We start from the raw sequence: 18904 nt of genomic DNA, 5'->3' as shown, positions 1-18904 counted from the left end.
TGGACAAGGAGGTTTATAATTTACTTTTGTTCCAATCTGTTCGGATCCCTTCTGGTGTACTTGAGGTGTGGGGCTGATTGATGGTTTAGAGAAACCGAGAGTCATCCCTGGACCACTGGTGCCCTGGAAATTGATTTGTCACACCTACTCCTTTAGTCTTGATAACCTAAGCAGCTGCAAGTGGCAATATCTGCACTGCTGCCAGAGTGTAATTTGATATTCAAGGCATTGCCCGTTTCCATCTGGAAGGAGGACCTTGACTTGGACATTGATTCTGAAGTTCAATTAGAGTGTCATTAGGGAGATTTGAAAGCAACTTGCATACCTTTTCAAAGTGTTCTGAATTCTGAATGCAGAATTGTGGTTTATGGTCAATCATATAAATTCAGCATCAGTAGAGAGTTAGGGGATGTCCTCGTCTGTGGAGACCAAAAGTAGCTGGGCATCAGTGTACTGGGTAATATTGATTCCATGATCCGAGTGCAGTGCTTCAATGGTCTTCATTAATAAATGTAGATAGAGGAAGCCATGGATCCTTGAGGAACTCCACAGGACCCTGATTGGTGCTGAAGTATGAAGGGGCCAAGATGAATGAACTGGTCAGTTGGAGAGGTAGGGGCAAACCAACGCACAATGGTCTCAAAGCCCTTTCACATTGACATAATGAAAGATGGTGCTTGATGGTCTAGTATGACAATCATCACAGATGGGAAGACTCTGAGACAGAAATATTGGTTGCCAGTGATGTGAAGTGCATGATCCCTGACCAGAATTGCCACATTTTCGGTGCTGTAGCAAGGTCAGAGCCTAGACATTCAGTAATGAAGGAAATATCATTGCTAATTTGGTCTTAGATTGGAATAGTTTCAGCTTTCCAAGCGATCTTTCCAAAGAAGCATGTCAGATGACTGAGCAGTCAGTCGCGTTATCAGTAACCACAAACTGCTTTTGGTGCCTGAAAATCTGTCCTGTTTCAAATGCGCCAGTTAAGGGGCCTAGGGTGAAGGAGCTGTGAGTGTTTATCTTGATTTCAAAAGGGCATCATTTTCTTATGCCTGGGCTCCGAGTAGTGCAATCATGTTTCAGAGTGAAATGTCCAGAAGTTGTTCTTTGCAACTTGGCAGAATGGGGTGAGAGCACCAACGTGCGCAGTGCTGTTGGTGGGCTTCCTGAGCTTTATTTGCGATATGAAGTTTTTGCTCCGGGAATACACTGCAAATACATTCTTTGATTGCTTTGAAGAGGAGTCATCTTCTGCCGGAGGATTCGATTTCGAGGGCTAATACTAGAACAAGCCATGCTGAGGAGTTTTTATGCCTGAGGAATGGCATGTGTCCAGTTTTGTAAGGTCCCAGTGTGATGGAGTCTTCCTTCTGGATGAACTAGTTGATGAGTTCCATCAATCGAAGGGCAGAAGGATGTCTTTTCAGCAGACCTTCAATGCTTCGAAATTGGTTTTCAGCATAGTTAAATGTGTCCATGTGACTGTTAACTATATTGCAATGGAGTTTAAATTAAGGTAGATAATAACATCTTCCATGGGTGTCCTTAGTGATAGTCTTGCAGCGGTGTTACTAGTCTTTGCTTATTCCCAGATAGAGGGAGTTGTGTGTTAACTGGTTTGGTGAACTGGTCTGTGCAGACAAATGATATTGGTTATTATTATTTGAGGGAGGGCTATGCATTGAAACCACTGTTATATGGGCTCAATAATGTGTTTTCAGAGTGTTTAGATGATGTTCTTGGTTACTGGTTGCCATGTGATCTTGACGTGCCAGACAAATGACTTGTTTGTATGCTTTATGGTTGTGGGGGGGGGGTCATGCTTTCTTTAAATACTTGTAGATGTGGAAGCTGCAAGGGGCAAATTGGATGGGAGGATTCTGGGTTCCTTGAGTGTGCAGGACCCGGAGGACTTTGGATTACTAGGTCATCTCTGGTGGGAGGCTTTACAATAGATTGAGGTGATCAGAGAATGATTAGGGAGTTGTTAAGGAGGGCAGGTAATGGGATATATAACCTTGGATAAGGAAAGCAACATAGCTTGCAGGCATAACACTATTGCCATTTTCTATATTTTATTACACATTTATTGATGAACATAAGAATGGGTTATTGTGGCAGGGGTGGATTCAGTTGGGGAAAGAGGTGGGAACCCCTTCACGAGACACAGTGGATCTTCATTCGGGTTTGTAAGTGTTCAATAGATGGCATAGTATTGATATCGGAGGCAGTGCATTCCAATGGAGGGATGGGGCAAATAAGGAGGAGGTGTGGAAGCAGGAATAGGAGGAGGGGGACTCGAGAGTTGGAGAGGTAAAGGAGGGAGAAGTAAGAGTATGCGTGGGAGAGTATAGAGTGATGCAGTCATTAATGTGTGAGAGGTGGGGCAACCATGTTTGGATTGGAAGCCTAGAAGGTATTTAAAGAGATTTTAAATCAGGAGAAAGCCAGAATAGTGGTAATGTAGGAGGTGGAGGAGGTGGGGGGATTGGATCAGTCTATGTTGTAGACCGCTTAAATAACAAAGTTTGGGACTTTAAGTGATAAAGTTGTCTGAGCGCTATGGTAGGTAAGAAGGACACATACTATGATTGGACATTCTCCACATGATGTTATTACAGAATATAGATAAGGCCCATCTTTCCCTATTCGACGAGGCTTCTCTACCTAACAAAACTCACTAAGGTGCTCATCAGTCATCAGTGAATGTGTGTAAATGAAGAACCAGCCAATGTCCAACTCTAACCTATCTGACCTACCACTATTATTACCTTAAATACGGGAGGCGGCCTCCCTTCTCATGAGGTTTTCTGGCTTGTCTTTTGGCCACTCATCAATAATCTTTAGGTAATCTCAAGTAATCACTTTTACCAGTTCATACCGTTCATTTAATGTGGCCTTTTATATTTGGAAGCGAGTAATGTGATGCATTTAGTAACGTGTTTTAGATTTTAGATTGTAAATAAGATTTGATTATAAACTAGTTGGTTAATGCTTCTCTTTTTTTTTTTTGTGTGTAATATGTAATCATGTATGGTTGATGTAATAATTTTGTAGTGTATAAGGTTTTAATTAACCAAAAACACTTTAATTCAATAAAAAAAAAAAATGTGGTCTTGGCTTTGGGGCTATTCTCCTGATTTTCCTTTTAGTGACTGATGCTTCTCTTTCCCTGGGTCTTTCCCTGGGTTGTTTTTCCAACAATATATTTTCCACTCTGGTATATTTCTTACATTCTTGAATAGTTAATTTCCCCGGAGTCTTTCATTCTCTGCTTTCTCTGGTATTCTCACAAAGTTTGATTTATTGTCAACTTCTTTAACAGACTCTTCTCTGTCTCTTGCACCTTCTTGATATGCTTTATATTCAGTTGGATGAATTCCAATATATTTGTTTTGTAGGTTTCTTTTTACTACTCTTCTTGTATTTTCTCTCCCTTCTATCCTGAGATTAATATGAGCATTCCAGGACTGATTTTTTAATTCTGTGTCCTTTCCTATGACTGACAAAAATCATTCTCCCTCAGTCGAGTATATTTCCACTTAGGACTGTGACTTGTAAGAGCTTTATAATAATAATTTGCAGTTTCTCTTACCAAGTTTTCTTTTTCTTGATAATGACAAGTCAGAACTTTGTAACATTGCATCTCTTATTGCATCTTTGTTCTCTTGACTGACGAATAAGAGCACTCAAATAATACTTCTTATTCAGTTTTATTATGACTTACGGTACTGACTGTGACGAGTTGGAGCGGTCCAATAATGATTTACATTCAATCTTATCATATCTGTACTCTCATGACTGGCTATTAGGATCAGTCCAGTAATGATTCACTTTTCCTTCCCCAGGTCTCCCGTTATCCCTTTTTATCGTCTATGTTGAGGGTTCATGTCACCAGGTTCTTCCCAGGTTTCAAATTAGTTTCCTTTTCTCCCTTCTTATCATCTCTTGCTTCTTTGCCAGCTTCTCTTTCCTCAAGTCTTCCTCGTTAGTGGTCTGCTATCTTGGGTTTCTACTCGTCCCGAGGTCATGTGCAAATGGTCTCTCAGAAGTTATTTGGACCTTTGGTCCACCATGAACCTCCTCGCGTTCCCATCTCCTTGGAACACTGTGCATCCGCATTCTTTCCTGCTGCATTCCTTGCTTTGAACTGTAGCACTTTGGACTGCTCAGGACTCTGCATGACTGCAGAATGCTGCATGTCTCGCCTCAGCTGCTCGTAGCCCAAATGCATCTCCTTTGAATCTCGTGGGCTGAGTTTTCACTTCCCCAGGCTCCTCGCCTCTCTGGGATGACGTAGCGGGAGGGCTTCCCCTGTGTAAAAAGCCATTCCTTCTCTTTCTCTACTTGATACAATTTGCCTCCATGGAGCCTCTTCTTCATACCAGTAGGATGGGATTTTAAAAGGATATTTTCTATGTCAGGACATTTTAACTTGTTCTTCAGAGGTTTTGTCATCAGGAGAATATACTGGTGTTATCTTGACAGGCCGTCTAGTGAATTCCTCCTGAGAAGGGGAGTCCTTGTCCCCAAAGTGCAGAGTCTCTCTCGGTGAGGTTCCACTTGCCTCTACCCCTAGGGAGGATACTGCATAGCAGCCTCACCCCCATAGCCTCATGGGGGGGGCTCCCCCTTGGGGAGAACAGACGAATTCCAGCAATGAGCCACAGCACAATATAGAAGTCAACATTTTGTGGATGTTATTTATAATGTTGAGTAGATCATCACAGCCTGACTTGTATAGTCTGGTCTCCTTTTCCCTTGGGTGATAGGGGCATGAATTGCACCTATGAAGGGTGAACTGGGCTGGTTTGTGAATGGGCAATGTGCTTGTGGGTATGTGGGCTGAAAGGTGTTGGGCCTGAGCTTATATCAAGATCTACCACCCTCTGGATTTAAAATTTGCTCTGGACTTGCCAGGTCCCCTGAACTTGGGATACCTGTTGATATTGGTTGTTGTGATTGGAGTCCCTCTGTTTTACCAGCATGTAAATCACAAGACAGAAAACCCTTTTTGTAAGCAGATGAATCCGTTTTTTAATGAACTGCTGCAGTTTAAAGTCCCTGTCAATTAGAACCCCAAGGTTGGAGACTGGATGACAGAGTAACAATGTCCAGTGGGAAGGAGAGTGGCATTAGCATTGGCAGCAGGGAGAGAAATACATGTATTTATGAATGCATCAGGCAGCGTAGTGCCATCCAGTTGCAGATAGCTGTGAAACAGTTGGTGATGTTTTGTGAGATAGGAGGGGTAAAGGATGGAAAGAAGGTAATGTAAATCCACATGTCCTATATATTGTTTTGGGGTTTGCATGTTGTATGTGTCACTTTGTTGTGACTGTGGGCTGTGTGTACATTTTCGTTTCACGGCACTTCCCCTATAAGAGCTTCTGTTTTGGCGTGCTGAGAGAGGTGACGAATCATAACTGTAGGTTCCACCAGCAGGGGGAGCATGGTTGGATCTGAGGTGATGTTTACATCAGGACGGGAGCAGGCTCCCCTGCTGGCGGTTTGAGTTGGAGAGCCCCGCGTGGCATAAGGCTGGAGGGGATCGATGAGAGAGAGGAGAGGTCTGAGATGAACGGGGAAAGGAGCTTGAGGTTGCTGGTGAGGGCACCCAGGCCCACTGGTCCCAGAGAAGACTCCTCCAGGTGTTAGGCAGTCCGCCTGACAGAAACCAGACTCTATCCTCTACCAGGGGTCAAAAGAGAGTGCCAGAGGGCGCCCTCGCCATGGGTTTCTGTCGGCTGGTGACCATTACTGAGGCTGTGAGCGAGTACAGTGTAATGAAGCAGGTAGGAAAATGAAACACAGAACGTGATCCTGGGCCCTGCGTGTGCGGGCTGCCGGATTACCTGTGGGCGTAGGAGTGCCCGGACGACAATATGCGGTCTTTGTCCCTCATACCAGAGGACTGAGAGCGCAAACTCTAAGTTAACCCGCACTCCGGCGGCAAGAGGCTGGGCCTACTTTAAGAGACATTTGCAAGAAAGCGCATAGGTGCCAGCGGGAGTTAGACCGCAGTGGCACATTAAGTGTTCTTCACAAATCTTACCACGGCCTGTTCAGGCCAAGGCTGGTGTAGTGGGACTCTTATCTAACTCGTCACCCGTCCTGGGAGGGGCAGTGCTTTATAAATCCCCAGGGGGATATTTTGTCTGTGGAGGTCCACTGCATGCTGTGCTAAGGGTGGGGATTTCGGCCAGGTCTCATAACTGGGTAGCTGGAGGTAGTTAGGAGAGAGGGAGATACCCCTGCAGGGTAGTCAGAGTACGACTGGTGCAAGGGGCCGTTATGGCCCGCTCCAAATTAAATATCGAGTACCTCAGGTAAATGCGCCTTTCTCATGTAATCTACATGATATGTTGAACAAATATTTAACCAAGGTGAATGCACACGTTTCTTGTAATCTACAGGATTAGAGTTAACAGATATTTAATAATTGTAAATGCGCACGTGAAGGTACAGGAAGACACAATTTAGCAAAGGTGTAGGCACATGTTCTCAGTTGCCAACACTCCCTCATATGAAGAAGTAGTTAACAAATAAGAATGAGTTGGGTCCAGGTCGGCTCCAATGGTCATGCTAAGGTCACCCCAAGGCAGAACATGCGAGACTAATGATGTTGTATAATGGATGAAACAAAATTGTTAAACACTGTTCCCATTCTGTGTTAAACGAGAAAGACTCATTTAAGGGTTCAACAAGGCATATGGCACATGTGTATTAATGTTTGATTTAAAGCATAGAATTATATAAAGGAAATCGGATCCCGCTTATTTTCAAACGCCAGACTCCAGACTTTACCAGGAGCACTGTTTTAGCTTTTCCCCTGTGAGGCATCATCTTTGGGTTTTACTGGGGCCATCTTTCCCCCCCCCTTAGGTTATACTACGATGCACATGTGTGCAGTGAGGTGTTAAGACTCCCTACTCGGGTCTCCTACAGGTTGCAGCCCACCCATACAGATATGTAAAACAGTTACACAAGGGAGATACACCTTACATTGGCATCACCAGCAAAGATGTGAAAGTCGAATCAAAAGCTGACCTTACCCAGGGGGATTGTGCTTAGTGTGAAGAGGTGTGGGCCAAGGATTTATACCTGGGAAGACCACAGGAGGGTGGGGGTGGGGGTGGGGCAGGGGTGGGGTTGGAGTTCAAGATATGGAGAAAGATCTGTTGGAGGGGTAGGAGTCAACTCATCTAAGTGCAAGGCTCTTAACGCCAAGGGTGGAAAGCATTTGGAGGACAGAGGAATGTCCACATGGTCAAAAGGCAGCAGAGCAATCCAGTAGAATTAAAATGGAGTGGTTGGATGTGGTTTAGAAGTTGGACATGTGGGTGGGTACAGTTTGTGGATTGTGTACTTTTGAATCTTGATTGCAAAGTGTGGTCTACATGGTAGGTGACAAACTGGTTTAAGGACTCATTCAAGGATGAGTGGTGTGGGAGTGGCAGGTTGGTGGAAGGAGAGGTTGTTCGGATCAACAATCTGTTTAGGAATGGGCTGAAGGTGACGTTTATAACAGGACGGGAAATTCAGTGGTCAAAGTGTTTGAAGAGGGAGCAGCACTGCAAAGTGCTGGTCCCTTAATTACTTGAGACAAAAGTGTCGGGAAGCGTACAGGTATGGATGGATGAGTAGAGGATGTGTTGGAGGCCTGTACAGGGTTAATCTTTTAAAAGGCAATCAATACAGGTGTCCAGTCTCTAAGCGCAGGACCAGGATTTGAGACTATGTTGCCCTTCCTTGTCTTGTCTTACTTCCAAGAAGAGCACGTTGCCCCTGAACTAACCTACTGGGGTTTACAGAGGTTGTTTTCATTCCATGTGAATCAGGAGGTGTTGCGTCCAGGCTGGTTATGGAGAGAACACCCAAAATGGACCCTTATCTGATGAGCTTTATTCCAGTACATAAAAAAATATATTCACAACAGCTTTTGCATTGTGCTTTCCAGGACTATGAAGACAAGCTTCTGGACTGTTTATGGTCCCATTGCCAGGATTTTGACATGACCCAGGTAGACACAGATAAGAGCATCTTGGTGAATACCTATCTACAGAGAGATTGGACACAGACCTTTGTGAATTTTTGGAAATGGTCAGGTCTCTCTTGCTGTAATGTCACAGGGATATTCTTATGCTCATCACTAAACTAGCAGATATGGCCTCGGCGAAAGGGCGAGTACTGTGCTGTTTTGCTGCGGTGAGACTAACTGCGGAACTGTTGAACATCTATTTGGAGGTGCGTGTGCCTTTAAGTCAGCGGAAGCAGGAGGATCGGGTGGATCAGCTGACTTTAAAAGAGCCGCCTCCACGCCCTTGCGGCGTAAGCCCTCGGCGAAAGGGCGAGTACTGTGCTGTTTTGCTGTTCTGCGTGGTCTGTGGCAGGAGTCCCGGTCGGACGACCCGAACTAAACCATTACGCCGTTGTGATCTTGACGTTTGCCGAGTCCTTGACCTAACTTGCCTTAAATAACACCAACGCCGATGCACTCCGCCAAGACACGCGCACAAACCAGGAAAAGGACCGCAATGGACGGACTCCGAGAAGACAGCTGCAACATGCAGTGGGGCACTGAATCCAACAACCGTAAGTATTCTAAGCACACAAGCTTGTGTGGAGATAGGTGACGCTACACGACCACGCCCAACGGTCGAGGCTGCTATCAACAATGCTGAAATAAACGTCGAACGTGATTACGACGCCCCAACATACAAGACCGTTGTGCAGTGCCCACCACACAATCTAACTAATAGCACTGACCCTACCTCAATGTCTGTGCGTTCAGATAGCCTTGTGGTCAATGCCGGTCATGTTAGTCTCGGCCCAACGGTAAACCCAAAGTCTGACTTCACGGAAGAGGCACAGGTGTCAACGTCGGTCGTTGATCACAGTAGAAAACATAGTGATATCGACGAAAGTCGTTTGAATACAATGGGTTCTATGGAATTTAATACTGGGGAAAATGGCGTAAGGAATCTTATGGAACCAGACGAATGCAACAGTAAATCAAACGTAACATACATCAACCCTGATACCATGGTCGATGGAGATAGAGAAAACCTACTTTCTCCGTGTTGTACGTCCACTAATGCCGCAGATGCCTTCAATCATGATGGTTCTTCTCACAATGAAATACTGGTCATATCAACAACTAATGCATCAAACACCTCCTGTGACGACTTGAGCAGAAAGTCACCAATGCTCTCTATTTTACCTAACTTGGAAGCTTGTACTGAGGCAGCTACAACACAAGGTCCCGGGAACCGTAGACCTTCATTAGACATTGCCAACAAGCTCATTACAGATCTAGCACTAATGACCAAACTCCAACAAAACCGACATGTTGAAATAACGAACCAAGGCCACTTGACGCTCACAAATGAACGGTCAGAACAAGTAATCCACGAAGCGACACCATGTGGCCCCCAAAGTGTCACCCGTACACCACTTACTAGAACTAAACGTAGGTGGTCTAACACAGACAGTTTATCACCGATACGCTGTTCCCAGGTAAAAAAAACAAAAGTGATCTCCTCTTTAAATCTTCCCAATGACCAAACAAGTTCCGAATTCTCCTCAGCTGAACACGTCGATCGCTCTAAAACCATTCGACACCAACACCTACAAAATAGTCCGACTTCAGAAACCTCTTCGTCGGATTCCTCAATCATGGAGCGTCCCTATCCGAAAATCAGATCTTGCAGACGATCAAACTCCACAAAACAAATACGTACGTCCAATACACAAGAGATCCCCCGAACTGCACCTGTCGCTAAAGATCTGCAAGCTGTTATTATAGCATCTATGGGAATCTCCATTGCGCCCTTCTTAAAACTGTATGAACAAATGAATGAAAACATAAAAGACCTTACAACCTTAACCGCCCTACTAAACACAAAAATAATTCAACTAGAAAGGAATGAAACGAAATACCGTACCAAAGTAAGCTCTACTAACGACAAAATTGACTGTATTCTAAACTCTGTCTGTAACTTTACTGCAAACAACAATGAAGACAAGAAACTGCTGGCAGAAGTAGCACGGGAAGCCTTAAAACTTTTCAAAGAACATCCTGGGAAGCTGACGTGTAACACAAACTTGGAAAAAACTGACTCAGTTAAGACGCATAGCGACACAGACAACGCAATTGAAGCAACATCTACAACACAGCAGGGAAATCGTAACGTGACGAACCATAACTCTGGCACTCAAAAACAAAATAAAATGACTCAGTCGGACAAGAACGCAAACAAGATTGACGGATCACACTCACAGAAAGAGTACGTGCCCTCTGTGTTTAAGGTGTGTGACAAAGACTCCTCCTCGCAAACGACAGCCTCATTCGATGAGATGGTCGAAATCAGTCGCCAACCATGCAATCCTGCAATTACTGACCTCCAACTGGCTTCATCTTCAGGAACCAAATCGGTCTCAAAACAAAAGGGGTCAAATGACGACACAACACCGACAAGACCAAGTGTCGAGCCGACCACCGCTTGTGTGGAGGTATACGACATATTTAAAAAAAACAAACGGCTGTCAAAACCAGAGCACTCACTCCCTGTCGGGAAGTCTGCCAACTGCGAGAAAAAATCTAAAAACTTACCGTCCAAGAATACGAGACGTGCAAATGGATCCAGAAAATTTCTACGAAACCTGAGAACAGTGCAACTAACAGTTGATGGTACGAGATGCAACTTTTCCAACCCTGCCAACCCAAAAACCTCTCAAAGAAGTGCAAACAATTATGACAAAACCTGTTCTCCCGAAAGAACTTCTGATGACGATCTGGACTTGATAAATCTATCTACATACGAGGGTGAGGAAGTAAACCAAACAGACGAGCTGATAGATCTTGCAAATGTGAGTTCACCCTCACAACATGCAGGAGGGCAAGTCTCCCATCCCAGTAATTACATAGAGAAGGATCAGTCCGACGTCTTATTTGATACTCAAAAAGTAACAAAGACACGACGCACATGTACAATCATCAGTGCTGCCGATACGATCTCTGACCCGAACATCAACCAGGACTCACCGTTTGTAACAATGGCGGAAAGACGAGCCAAACTGGCGACCTTAAGCACCAAGGATTCTGAACCGGTATTAGATCAATCCACGGTTTCCAAAATGTCCATAAAAAAGGTCATTTCAATGATCCCTGAAGTAAACGGCAATCCTGACTCACCTTTTGAAACACTAACTAAAAGGCGGCTTAAGCTGGCGTCGAAGAATCTGAAGGATGGTGACTTCGTTAGCAATAAGGAGGAAGCCTCCAACAAATTTTCAGAAACTGGCCAAAGTGGCTTGACCTGTCTAGGACGCTCGAGCCACCAACACCAAGCTGTGTACAAAGAGCATAGAGATGAAACGAAACCGAACGCTAAAAACATGTCGTCTAAATCCAAAACAACAAAAAAGGAACTTTCCTTCGACAAACTAATACTTGAAAGGCTCGACTCCTGCGATAACATGATCCTAAATCGACAATATTTATCCAAACTATTTTACCTGATACCGAGTCTGCAAACACTTAACTCTGATGACGTGAAAATAGTAGAGTTTCACTGTGAAGAAAGAAACGACATGGTGACCCTACACCTTGCTTCCAAAATCATTCGTGAGATACTGCTGGATGCGGTACCTGCATTTTTATCCCTAGGTTTTGATCTATACCCACAATGCCTCGTTGACAAAACGCCAGAGTCTCCTCTAAATAACACACATGACAAAGGCCAGGAAAGCATAAAGAAAAGAACAACTTCGAATGCAAATCCCAAAGAATACAAAGACTCGAAATTCGACACATCAACTCGAATTGAGTCCAAACCAAAGGACTCGGAAACAACTCAGTCATATTTAAATGACCAAATCCAAATAACTATTGAAGGTATGAATAAAAACATCGGAACAACTCTAAAGAATGACGTAGAAAATGGAAACTGGGCCTGGTTAGCAGCAAACCTAAATAACAAAAACCATGATTAACGCTCAAATCGGAGCTCACCTCAGTGCTATAATTTCGGATCTTGGAACACACGGGGCTTTATTCATCTATTCAACTCCCCTTGGATGCATAATTTAGACCTGATTTGTCTACAGGAAACTTGGCTGACAACCTGTCCGATGTCGCCTGCCTTTGAGATAGTGGCAAATCCAGCCATTAAGCCACCGAAAGGCAGGCCAATGTCTGGCCTTCTGATAGCGGTCAAAAAGGATCGTGGACTCAAAATAATCGAGACTAAAAATGTTTCATCGTACATACAAATTGCTAAAGTGGGTATTACCTCCCTTGACAAATCAGAGTACATGTACATAATTAATCTCTATTGGAATCATACTTCCATCGGTGCGGTCAAGTTTATAGATCAGGTGACCGCTGTATTGGACAACTTAATGGAAAACTCTAGCAGTCCATCGATTCTTCTATGCGGTGATCTCAATATAGACTGCTTGAATTTGAATACTGTGCCAAAAAAAAATTCCGCTAATTATAAGGTCAACGAAAAAACGGGACAGCTTTGGATGAACGAAATGAACCTAAGAAACCTTACACTTTTGAATGGGAACACACCGGGTGACATCCCGGCACAACCCACATGGAGACGAGAAACTCAATTTTCAACAATAGACTATCTCTTCGTGTCTGAAGACCTTGCAGCCAAAGTACATCGGCTCGAGATTACCGAAATGAAATACAGCGATCACAACATGCTAAAGATGTCGTTCAATGCCTACAGCCAGACATCCCGAGAATTATGGCCTCATGATATTACGTACCGATCTGGAAGAATTTGCCTCAACCTCAAAACTAAAGACATAAACTCGGTAACATCCGCTTTGGAGGACGCTCAAGGCGTGATTGAATATCAACACCTGCTGATCCAATTTGCGGAACGTAAACAAGGCCTTAAACAACAAAAAACACTACACAAACATAAGTTTGATTTACAAATACTGCAACGAAAACGAACGTTACGTAAAGAATTAAGGATGCTACCTAGAAGTAACAAGGAACTATACGCCGCGGAGAAAAAACGTATAACGCAAAAATACAGGAATTGGAGAAATAACCACTATGCTACAATCTTGCAGAATGACTCAGAAGAGATGATGAGCAAGCTCAAAAACAAAAACTCAGCTGAATTTTGGCGTATAATAAACAATCTTGCCGCACCACAAATAGCGCTACAGGTATCCCAAATTTGCCAAGAAACTTGGGTTAAACACTATACGAACCTCTTTTACACACTTGAAGTGGAAGATAAAAATACAAACGAGCATAAAATCCCATGGACACTGGAGTTCGACATTAATGACATCACAAACTCAATTAAGAACTCCAACGCTTCAAGAGCTCCAGGGCCTGATGGCCTCACAAACTATACTATGAAACAAAACCCGAATGAATGGGCAAAGCTCTGTTTACTCCTCTTTGAAAGAATAAAAATAAAACGAGCTACCCCAAGATCTTGGAAAAATGCCATAATAGTGCCAATCTTTAAAAAGGGGAATAGATTGGACCCGAGAGACTACCGACCTATCGCCTTGTTAGATGTAATAGGAAAAATCTACGCAACTCAACTTCAACAAACCTTAAAAGCGTGGACACTCAAAAATGATCGTAATGATCCACGACAAGCAGGTTTTGTCAAAGGCGTAGGTTGCGGTCTTAACACCCTTTTGCTGAATCTCTTAAAAATGGAGTCAATACGAACCAACACTTCCATCTATGTCGCATCTATCGACTTTTCACACGCTTTCGATAGTGTTGACCGCCTTATTCTGTGGGAAAAACTCAAAGCTTGGAAGTGTCCTGAGGATCTTATAGACGCAATAAAAGAGCTCCATTCTAACACTACTGTACAAGTCAGACTCGGCCAGGGAGGTTCCTTATCTCCTCTGATTCCAACTTATAAAGGAGTGAAACAAGGATGTCCCTTGGCTGCAATTGTGTTCAACCTCTTTATCTCAGATATAGGAGACGCATTAAACGAGGTAATAGCTTTTCCACCCAAGATTCACGGCTCGCAGTTGGGTCACTTGTATGCTGATGATTTATTAATCCTGGATGTCACACCGGTTGGCCTACAGCGAAAACTTGATGCCTTAGAAAAATACGTAAAGGAAAACAAGCTTTGCCTAAACAAGAAGAAATGCGAAATCTTGATACTGCGTAACCTGTCAGCCTACAAAAAGAAATCAACCAACTTTGTGTGGCACTTGGAAAAAACACCGCTCAGAATCTCCACTCACATAAAATACTTGGGATCCATAATAAGTGCACACATAAATGATAATCCTTGGGTTGAGGCCACAAAAAGGAAATGTCAACAATTGGCTTGTCAGGCAGCGATCATAAACAAAAAATTCGGGAAATTCTCTATAAAACCAGTGATCAACTTTCATAGAAATAAAGCAATACCGGCCCTGATCTACGGTGCAGAAAATATGTTCGGTTGTTCACACGAGTTATGGAACACACTCGAAAACAATTTTTGGACTAGAGCGTTACATATCTCTAAAGGATGTCCGACTAGCAACATAAGATTTGAACTGGGACTGACCTCCATACAAGCGAGAGTTTGCTGGAATGCTTTAACTCTATACAGAAAGTCACAGCTAGCCAATGCAGCCCCTCAATTCAAAATAATATACAAGCCAGACTCAGAGCCCGAATACACAATGCTTGCTAAATGGAATCGGCAATGCACTGAAATTCTGGACGCAAACGACATTACCATCACTACCCTACTTGAAAATCCTGAGAAGGCCAAACGTAAATTATGGAACGCGGATTGGCACCAAACCTGTATCGACAGATCTAGCTCTCGTCTTCTAAGAGAAGTTCCACCAGAAGCCAGAGAGCTAGACAAACTACAACCGTATCTGGTACAATTTCCCGATCAGAACTCAATACTACTATATCTGCAATTCCGGCTCAATCTGTTTATGACAAAAGACCGTACAGGCACTTGGCAACCTAAGGAACCGGGAGATTTAACCTGCCGCTTTTGTAAATGTTCAACAGAGACATTAAAACATCTGACGCTACTTTGCCCTGAATTTCGCTCCTTGCGAACAAAGCTATTCGGTCCACTCTTTGAGGCACGAAGTACCTACACAGCTGATGATTGGTGGAGGGTTATGTTTGAGGGTGCTGACCGAAAAATCATGTTTAGTCTAGTTCAATTGTTAAAGGAGCTGAAATTCCGGCTAAAAGAACTGATTTAGATAGTAGGAAGAGCCGACCGACAAAGCGTTTAAACAATACACATCTGGTGAAAGAAGTAGGAAAAAGAGTATTTTGTTATCGGTTTTAAAGGTTTCCTTTTATTGTAAACCATATAAAACTAATAAAAAAAAAAAAAAAGATATGGCCTCCAACAAACCTCTTGCTCATATCAAGCATTTATTTTTCAGCAGACTTCTGGTAATTTGTGAGGACTTATCCGCTCCGAATAAAGTTTGGTCTTTGCAAAGACACAGACTAACCTGCTCTTGACTAAAGACCAGGGCAACAAACTGAACCTTTTGCCACATTGCACAAGCTTAACGCTCACTACCCTTCTGTTTTTTTTTCAGCTCACCTCAAATGAGAGAGTTAAAATGTGATGCAAATAACAAGCTGATCTAGGTTTACCAGACATCCAGTTCTGCGCACTCTGTACATGAGCTACACAAACTGGATCTTTTTGCACCTGGCTTTAATGCCCCAACAAATCGGGTACTGCCTCCCACAGAAGTGGATTGCTGTTATCGTTAAACATTGGATCTCCTATCCCAGAGTGGTGATACAGATATCCCTTGGTGCAGTCATATTAGAGCAGAGCTCGACTCCTTGGCGCTTACACATCTGTGGAGTGGACCAACACAGGGCTAATAGATGGCCATACAAGAAAGGTACTGCAGACTGCATTTACAATATAAAAGAAGGCTATGGTAGAAGCCTACCTCAGCTCTTCAACACAAGCTGCAAATTGGTCTTACGTTATGAGATCAATTATTACATCTTATGCATGTTCACTTTACCCAAGACAGATTTGGTACCCTACCCTTAGCAGCACTGTTATGTAAAAGGAACATGAAGGACTCGGATCAATGCCCAGTTTGAATAGGCAATAAAGAAACCATTGAACATTTTCTCTTCATATGCCCACAATACCGACAACTAAGGTTCTGCAATTTGAAGCGCACTCAACTAAAATACAACCCAATACATCATCAGATGCATTAACCCCTTAAGTGCCAGGCTATTATTGAAGTATATGTAAAACGGACGAGTATACTCGTCCTTGGCACTTATCTAAAACGACTTTTGATGAACTGACTGTTTGTCTTTTCCAAGTTCATTCATTGTCAAGAAGGGAACAGGTGTTGGCCCTTGAGGATACAGCATGTTATGAACTCTAAAACACGAATTTCATGTCTCTAGCACAAGACAAACACAGTTTAATACCAAAATGGATTATAATTCAGTTGTATATACTAATGCACTTTACACAATGATTTTATAATGTTATGTATTTTATATGTCATGATTGGTATCGTGTGAGATTGGCATTTGTAAGCAATTCTCTATTTTAAACGTTTTGATTAATTGTACAATATCATGTTTATATTCGTGTGGTTTAATGGATTTGAGTTATCTTTAAAGCCTCCATAAAATGCACAATACTCCAAACCAGTTCCTACTTCTAAAAAAAAAAATCGAAACACTTCTAGCCATTGTCAAAGACGGGTGCATACATAAATGCACTTAACCAGTACAGCACCTTCGATCACTTTGCAGATGCCTCACATTTTCAATTAACAACATATCGGTAATATTGGTACTCAATCTGTGGCTATATAGACCATTTCAGATTAACCCCCTTGCCGATGCACTGCCCAGGACCAACCGAGAATGTGAACAGCCTCCTCCCATTCAGTAGGCCATCTCTTACAACCCATCTTCATTACAGATGTCAATATCCGATTTCATGCTATATGACAATAATTTGGCACAGTTCCTTTCAGGATTCCTTTCCACATTTCCCGATCCCAGGCACCTTATCCTGCCACTGCCTATAGCCCTGAGGTCCTATTCCCGCGTTTGCGTGTATTTATTGAAATCACCATTTTAACATCAGCAAGAGCCAGAGTAGCAGTTCTTGCCTTGTTTCTGTTATGAGTGGCACACTACTGCCTACTTCTTGATACACTTCAAATCAATGGAACGAAAGGCGAGAGGGTAACTCTCTCGGCTAAATGGTGCAACAACTAATCAACCTTACACAAAAAGGGAAACCTGCGGAATGCTGCAAAGGTTGTGAAAACCTTCACTCGCACCAAAAAACAAAATCCTCACATTATGCAATTCTAATTGATTGGGTCCCCTTACTTTTTATTCTCAATGCCACGTTCCCCCTGCTAATGCACTTTCTTGTGCACAGACCGAGAACTCTACCATCCCATCATCTACTCTACAACAACTGCACTAAATTAATGTCAAGAAGTGACAGATAAGGCTAACCTAGAAAGAACATATCATTTATTTAAGGTGAGGGGGTTTACTTGCGGCAGGAGGGGCTTCGCGTTTCTATTCAGTTCCAAAGCTGTGCTTGCTCCTTCAAGTCTACAATGGGGTCCTAACTCTGGCACCAGGGAGGGGAAAGCAGGGCCGACCCACAGAAATGCTGCCGCTAGAGTCGCCCACCAGCACACGTCATCACATGTTGGCAGAGCCTTGGACACAGCTCCCATCAGCTTGCTGCTGCTGGTCACTCCATCAGCTCCCATTCAGATTGAGATGTCTAGCAGACTCCCTACCAACACCTCAATGCTAAAGGCAGGAGTATTCACAACATGGTCTTCGCATGCCCCGAAGGGGCGTGTCGTTTGGAAGGTGAGAAGACCCAACAATCTCTAATGAGTCCACAGTTCGCACAACCATGTTTGCTGTGCAAAACAGCAAATGGCTAGATAAGGAGAAATAAGCACTCCAGTGCTCTCTGAATCCCTGTGACTATTGCGAATATTTCAATATTTATAAAAACATAACACTGTGTCCTTTTATCTTGCTTTAAGAAAGGCTATATGAATCTTTGAGCCCAAAGAATATTTCTGTTCAGAAAGGTTCATTAAAAAAAAATAATAATAATGGTTTTGCAACTGGTTGGTGTCTTTTCCTTTTTAATTTTAGTAAGTGAGCTTTAGCTCTTGAAGATATATACTAGAGGGAACCTACTGCCAAGCAGAAGTTCTGTGATGCAGAATAAGTGCATCACTGATTAAGTTCTAGCTATAGTGGGAACACCATTCTATAGGAGCAAATGGAAAAAACCTTAATGACCTGCCACAGTCTTGCTCTTAGAAATGGGAGCTGCTCTGTCCCATGGATCCCTGAAACATTGTGCCTATTCAGCCTCAGAATCCTGTCACAGCCACAATCCCTCTTGCAGAAAAGGGACTGGGATGATGGACACCAACATCATTGGTTTAAATCTGCATCTTGAGTCATAGGATGTAGTAGTGGATTGGGTATACAGTGGCAGTGCTGCCAAGGCAATAGACATCGACGAGAAGGTGAAAGTTGTGCAGATTTGGACAAATACTTTCTATGCAACTGCGGTTTTATAGAAATATACTGCAAACAGATGGTGCATGTGCTGTATCCTCTGTGCTGGGTTGGCATGTCTTTTCTTTGAACCCGAGGATAGTGACAATGTGGCAATTCAAGCACAGAGGACGCTGTTTTTGGAATGAAAAGCAGAAGAAAAAAAACGAATGCCTGGAAGCTACTGCAGCACTGTTAAGAGCATGTGCACACATTACATCCCCCCAATAACACCCACCTAGCCCAAAGATAATGCATCTTCACACCCATTGCCACCCACAACATTCAAGCACC

At 43.2% G+C, this 18904-nt stretch overlaps 1 protein-coding gene across 1 annotated transcript in view; it reads right to left on the bottom strand.

Annotated features, from left to right (window-relative positions):
- LOC138527482 (DNA topoisomerase I, mitochondrial-like) overlaps positions 1-18904 on the bottom strand; it is a 2081463-nt gene that overhangs the window by 1048517 nt on the left and 1014042 nt on the right. The gene's annotated exons all lie outside the window — the stretch shown is intronic.

Source organism: Ambystoma mexicanum, chromosome 1q, assembly GCF_040938575.1.
Source record: "Ambystoma mexicanum isolate Mex_15411 chromosome 1q, UKY_AmexF1_1, whole genome shotgun sequence".
NCBI lineage: Eukaryota > Metazoa > Chordata > Amphibia > Caudata > Ambystomatidae > Ambystoma > Ambystoma mexicanum.
The sequence above is the reverse complement of the archived record's forward strand: the minus strand, read 5'-3'. Positions and strand labels throughout refer to the sequence as shown.